This window comes from Bactrocera oleae, chromosome 4 (genome assembly GCF_042242935.1).
Source record: "Bactrocera oleae isolate idBacOlea1 chromosome 4, idBacOlea1, whole genome shotgun sequence".
NCBI lineage: Eukaryota > Metazoa > Arthropoda > Insecta > Diptera > Tephritidae > Bactrocera > Bactrocera oleae.
The window spans coordinates 52,632,538-52,638,537 of NC_091538.1; positions in this window are offsets into that span (position 1 = coordinate 52,632,538).

Below are 6,000 nucleotides of genomic sequence, written 5' to 3' on the forward strand. Positions count from 1 at the left end.
AAATAAATTAAGAGGTCCACGTTTTTCGACACCTGAAGAGGCGGTTAATACGTTCAGAACGCATATTTTGGAGATACCTCAATCAAGGTGCTTCGAAAATAGATTCAAACGCGTGCAATAATGTATACATCTTAATGGAGAATATTTTGATAAACAATAAAACAATTTTCGCTGATTAAAATTTGTTTTTGTTCTCTAATCCGGAAATATAAAAGGTAACCCTTGTACGACAACATCAAGCGAAAATGGTCATGGTCGAATCGCGGTGCGTTGGCGCTAGTGGTGGTCAAGCCAGAATATACTGTCAGGAAGGTTTTTCTATGTATTTGGTGGGGTTGGCTAGGAATCATCTACAACACTTTAAGCTGCTCCCCTACTGTCAAACAATTAATTCGTATCTGAACTATCAACAATTGTATATTTTGAGCTTGGTTGAGACTACTAACTGTTTTTTCAATGCCGAATTCGCCTCACTGAAAGTTTGTGAAAGTCGAGTGCGGACGATGGTGCCTATGAGAGTGGCATTATAAAATTGCTTAAAAATAGCAACAAGTTAGCGAACAAAATGAGGCCAATTTTCTCTAAATCGGATCACTGTAACTATGCTAAATGAGGGTGTTACAAACCACCGTTATGTGAATAAAATTATTATACTCTGTAGCAATATGTTGCGAGAGTATAATATCATTCTTGCCTGCATATATATGCGGGCGTACGCGCCATTTGTATGGCTTTATTTGTACGCGCTTGTTTGTAAATTTGAATTTTAGATTTAATTTTGTATCTTGATAAACCGATTTGTGTGCCAAGCGTGCCTTACGTACACACACAAAAACCCATACACTTACACGTATTTATACATACTCAAATCCATTTGCTTGCCTAGATCTCTTCCGGATTCACATTCAGGCGCCATGCTGCCAGTTGTTGCTCAAATTCGAAATTCGCGGAAGTGTAAAAAAAGTAGTTTAAATTATATCCACGTTCCCAGCCATTGTAACACGCTTGTTTTCACCCATCCGTTGGCAAATTATTGTCGGCTCTCATACCGAGTGCGGCATCTCATTTACGCAAACCACAAATTTCCGGCTGATTTTACATATTTTTGCACTCAACATTATCATTGTCGCGTATAGTGTTGCTGTTGCTGTAATTTGTTTCTCTCGCGGATATTTTGTTTTCTCCTGCAGTTATCACTTTGTACTTGTAGCTCTTGAAAATTGGCTTCGTTTGGTGCCTGAGGTAAATAACTTAAATGCTGTTCCACGCACAGCGCCTTGAAGTATGCTGCACGTTTTGTTCGTCTTGCCTTTGCTTTATCTGCCCATACACATATTTCCACCTGCCATCTTCTTAGCTGGTAATTTGTGTTTTTGATTATAATTTCATTGTTCCACCGGCGCAAACGTATTAAAATATGGCCGAGCGAAATAAACATTTAATTTATTGAATTCAATTAAGCGGCAAGCAGCCACAGCTCTCCGCTAACGAACAGTGTGAATAACGGTATTGCACGCAACATAACAGTGCACTAAATCCATTTGCGTCATCAGCCATGCCAATAGCGGCTGTCGGAGAAAGGCTGTTGCGACCAAGAATTGCTTGAAGGAATGAAGGGGTAGATCGTGGTAAGACAGCGCCAGGAAGCTCTGGCCGCCAATTGTGTGTCGTCCGTCAGCAGCATTAGAAAACGTAATACCATGAAGCCCAATTTAGAAGATGCTGTCGAGTTTAAGGTGGGTATGTGTTCGTGCCACATTGAAGACCTCGTTTAGCGTGAGTGACATTAATGGCGCTACAAGTGCCTGTGCGTTGGTCACCCACAGTGATGCCGCTGAGAACGTCTAAATGATTTTAACTAATCAATTAGTTAAGTTGAAGATATTAATTCCTTGTTATATTCGCTTGTTTTGTGAAGAAACATGAATCCTGATTTATGAAAAACTTTAAAACGGTAAATTTTCTTTACAGCTTATAGTTCCTTCACTAAGAAAATGTTTATGTTACGTCTTTTGATTATTTTATACTAGACTTCATAGAGCTAAAATTCTGCTGAATTGTCTCGAATTCAAAATTCAAAAGGATCATCCAATGATTCTTAAACAATTCCCTTAAGGTCCTAAATTGGTGAAAACCGAGTCTCGAAAAATTTTTTTAAATAGTTCAACTGTGTAAAACAAAATATATATATAATATATAAATATAGCATCCATATTAAGGATTCCTAAACATACATAAAGAAAACTTAAAAAGAGCAAATATCTTCAAAAAGATCTCTCAACTTACTTTTACGACTGGTTACCTCATTTTTATTTGACAAAATGTCGATCCCATCATCCTTGGTAACTTTTTACCATCACTTATAGACCCTGGAAAAACAGCGCTCACGATTCCTCACCATAATTTCCTAAATTAGCTGATACTCACAATCTGAAAGTTCCTCACCATAATTTTTACCATTTGTTCATAATTTGGTTCTTTATGGTTACCTAGGCATATTTTCGGTAATGAACACAAAACTTTCTCAAGCTTTAATTTTTATAAAATCTCTATCTCTCTTATTTGGCGTATTTGAGAACCAACAAGAATTTCCGCCTTTCCACTTCTGTATACCAAGCTTTGAAATTTTTTTTAAATCGTAGTTAAAACAATATCCCTGCTGGTCCAATGCTTTGACAAACTGCATAATCATTCCTAACTAGATCACGCATTAAATCATTCGACTTTATATTCTGAAAATAGCTTTGACAAATGTCTCAGGCTACCATTCACTTCCACCCGGAGACTGGTACCGATTTCTGGGAATTTGGTGATGTCATTGTTCCTGTTGCTATGCGATTTTCTGTTATTGTTCGAGGCAACGTTGTAATCTCCGAACCATTGGTTCAGTTCGTATCACAATAGCATTTAGTTGAAGTTGGGATATAAACCGACAGATCAAAATCAAGTTCTTGTGTGGGAACATTTATATTTGTTAAGTTATTCTAGCTTCGATGCTACCGAAATTAACGTTTTTTCTTGTTTTAGTTTTTTTTATTTATTTTTTACTTTAATAATAAAACAATATAACATATACATTTCTTCATTTCTGCAACTTCGCAGCTATCTCATATACAGGTATGTCTACCATTTACACACATACATACTTATATAAATGTTTGTAGGTGTGTGTGTATTGCTTACCGTTTGTCGCGTGAATATTTGCATTTCCAATAAGGTTCAGTGATAATTGAAAACGGTGGGTAAGCGTATTCGGTTTATTTTGCTGTTGTTGCTACTATTGTTGCCGATTGACAGCGGCGCAGCACATTTTCAGAAATTGTCTCTTATTTATTCACACTCACTTCTTATAATGCGTGAGTTTTGTTCGTACTCTTGAGTGCATAAAGCCATTGTCTGCAGGTGACAAGACAATAAAATTCTCGACTTAATGAGGTTTTGCCCGTAACAAAGCTGTGGAGCAGCTGGAATTCAATATAAATCAGTTGAATCTTGAAAATTTAATAATGAAATATTTTTTCATTTGTAAAGTGAATATTGAAGACGATGAGAAAATGAATGATGATTTGAATATTTCGGTTATGAGTGGCGTTGCAGACAGCGCTAGAGTATGAGCAATTAGAAAGTGCGAACTGATTTAGAAGTTTATAAGAGATTTAATGGGTTAGCAAGATTTGCAAAGCTGTGCTCAAAGTTAATTATTTCAACATGTACTCAGATAATATTTACTGAGGTTGCAAAAATGGACTTTCAGTTCATGGAAGTATTAAACGTCTGATTCTCGTCTTGCTAGGGGTTAGTATATATTTTGCATTTTCACGCCTTGTTTTTGAGCTCAAATATTCAGCAAGTTCTGATTCCCAGATAAGCACCAAAGAAGTTATAATAGCGAGATACTACAGTAATAAGGCTGCCTGGCTGAGACACCACCAGACCAGAGTAGACATTTTTGATAGCAAAAAAATTCATAGTATAATGAAACCTATTGGAAAAGAAAGTTTATTGAGGTCAAGTTCTCGCTCAATTTCTTCAAATTTCTCAAAATTTTTCATATTTATATTCGAATAGTGCTGGCTTCGCATTAATGAAAAGTTTCAAACATTATATTTATTCAACGCTAGGAGGTGTCTCCATCGAACACTAAAGCTTCTTGATATGGTTTAGAGCTGGACTGCATTAAGACTTGTCTAAAACAGTTACCAAATTGACATGAAACCATTGCTTAGTACGTTGAGCTGTGTGGCTTGGATCGTTAGCCTCCTACTACATCCATGCTAGGGGCATGTTAACCTTGTAAACTTGTAGAATGACGTCGAAATCGAAAATGTACTTAAATTGGTCCATTTGTCCTTAAATGTTGAGTATATACACGATGCCACGCCATGACGTTGCACCACAAAGTATTATATTGCTGCCACCATGCTTCAGTGTTGGAGTATTATATTTAGGAGCCAGCTCTTTTCGTTTTGAGCGCCTAGCATAACTTTTCTCATCTGCACACATTCTGTTTATCTTTGTTTCGTTCGCTTGTTGTTCAGTGGCGATAGTTTAAAGCAATCTTCAAACTATTTTTCCTATTGCGATCAGGGCGCAGCGGCTTCTTCTTGTAAATCTTTCTTAACAGATTGCCTTTCGTAATCATCTTTTAGCAGTATCTTCTGCTGGTATATACTCGTTTTACTCAAAAATCGAATCTCAAGTTCCAGTTATATGTGAATCCTTTCGTATTCTCTTTTTCTCGTTTTACGCAAGATTGTATCTTTGTCTTGAAAAATAATCTATGCTTAGATTTCTTGAATATATTTTGTCAATTAAAAAAGTTTTCTATATAACGACTTCATGTGGATCAATTAGTTTGTATGGCGGCTATATAGTGGCAGTTCCGACAAATGAGCAGCTTTTTGAGGAGAAAAGGTCGGAGACAGATGAACAGACATAGCTAAATCGACTCAGCACGTCCTGCTGATTATTTATATATGTATTTTATAGGTTCTCTAAGGTTTCCTACTGGGTTTTGCAACTTTTATGGCCAACTTAGTATACCATGTCTCGAGTATAATTATATTATAAGTGAAAATTTATTTTTCTTCTAGTTTAAAAGGAACATTGCACATAGCCTATTATAATTTTATATATAAACTAGAAACTACATACGCTTATTTATTATATGGGAATTATCAACCCATTTTACATATTTTTATTATATAATAATTTTCTTTCTCTTCCAGGTATGTACAAATTTCAAATGTATATTTTATAAGGTAAGAATAGCTTGATTCATATGGAAATTTCAAGCGTGATATTGAAAATTTATGACTTCTATTCGGGGTATGTACATGCTAATTTTATAGCAAACAATAGCATTATATTTATATTTACATATAAATATTAACTCAAATCGTAAATTCTCTTAAAAGTTTTCAATAAATGGTACTTTAATTTTATTCTACTGACTTATTTGAGGACAAAAATCTTAACTTCATCAAAACCACTATTTGTATACATAATTTATATCATAACTAGTTAAAATTAGTTTCATCGTCAAAATGAGGTTAAACCCGTGTGTTCTAATATGTTTAATATACGTTGCAGCTTCGTTGATACAAGTATAAATCATTTACTCTCTTTTACCAAGCTCTTTTTTATTCCTTAATGTTATTATGTTAAGCAACTAAAAATGTAATCGAAATGGTTAGATAGTCTTATGATATATTTCTTAGCAAGAGCATTATTTATTACTAAGCCGCTTCGAACAACTGCTTCTACGATTTATTTACCAAAAATGTGTTCTCTAAATTGCATAGGTTTACAGCTAAGTCTTATGTCCTCAGCACTGCTACTTTACTATTTCTCTTCATTGAAATCATTTTTTCACCAACTCATACATTTGCTTACAATATTTACCACTCACAAGCGTCTCCATTACTTTCGTTGTTTTGGAAAGTTTATCATTCTTAGTCTTCCAAGATATTATCTTTATTATGAACTTAACTTTGAACT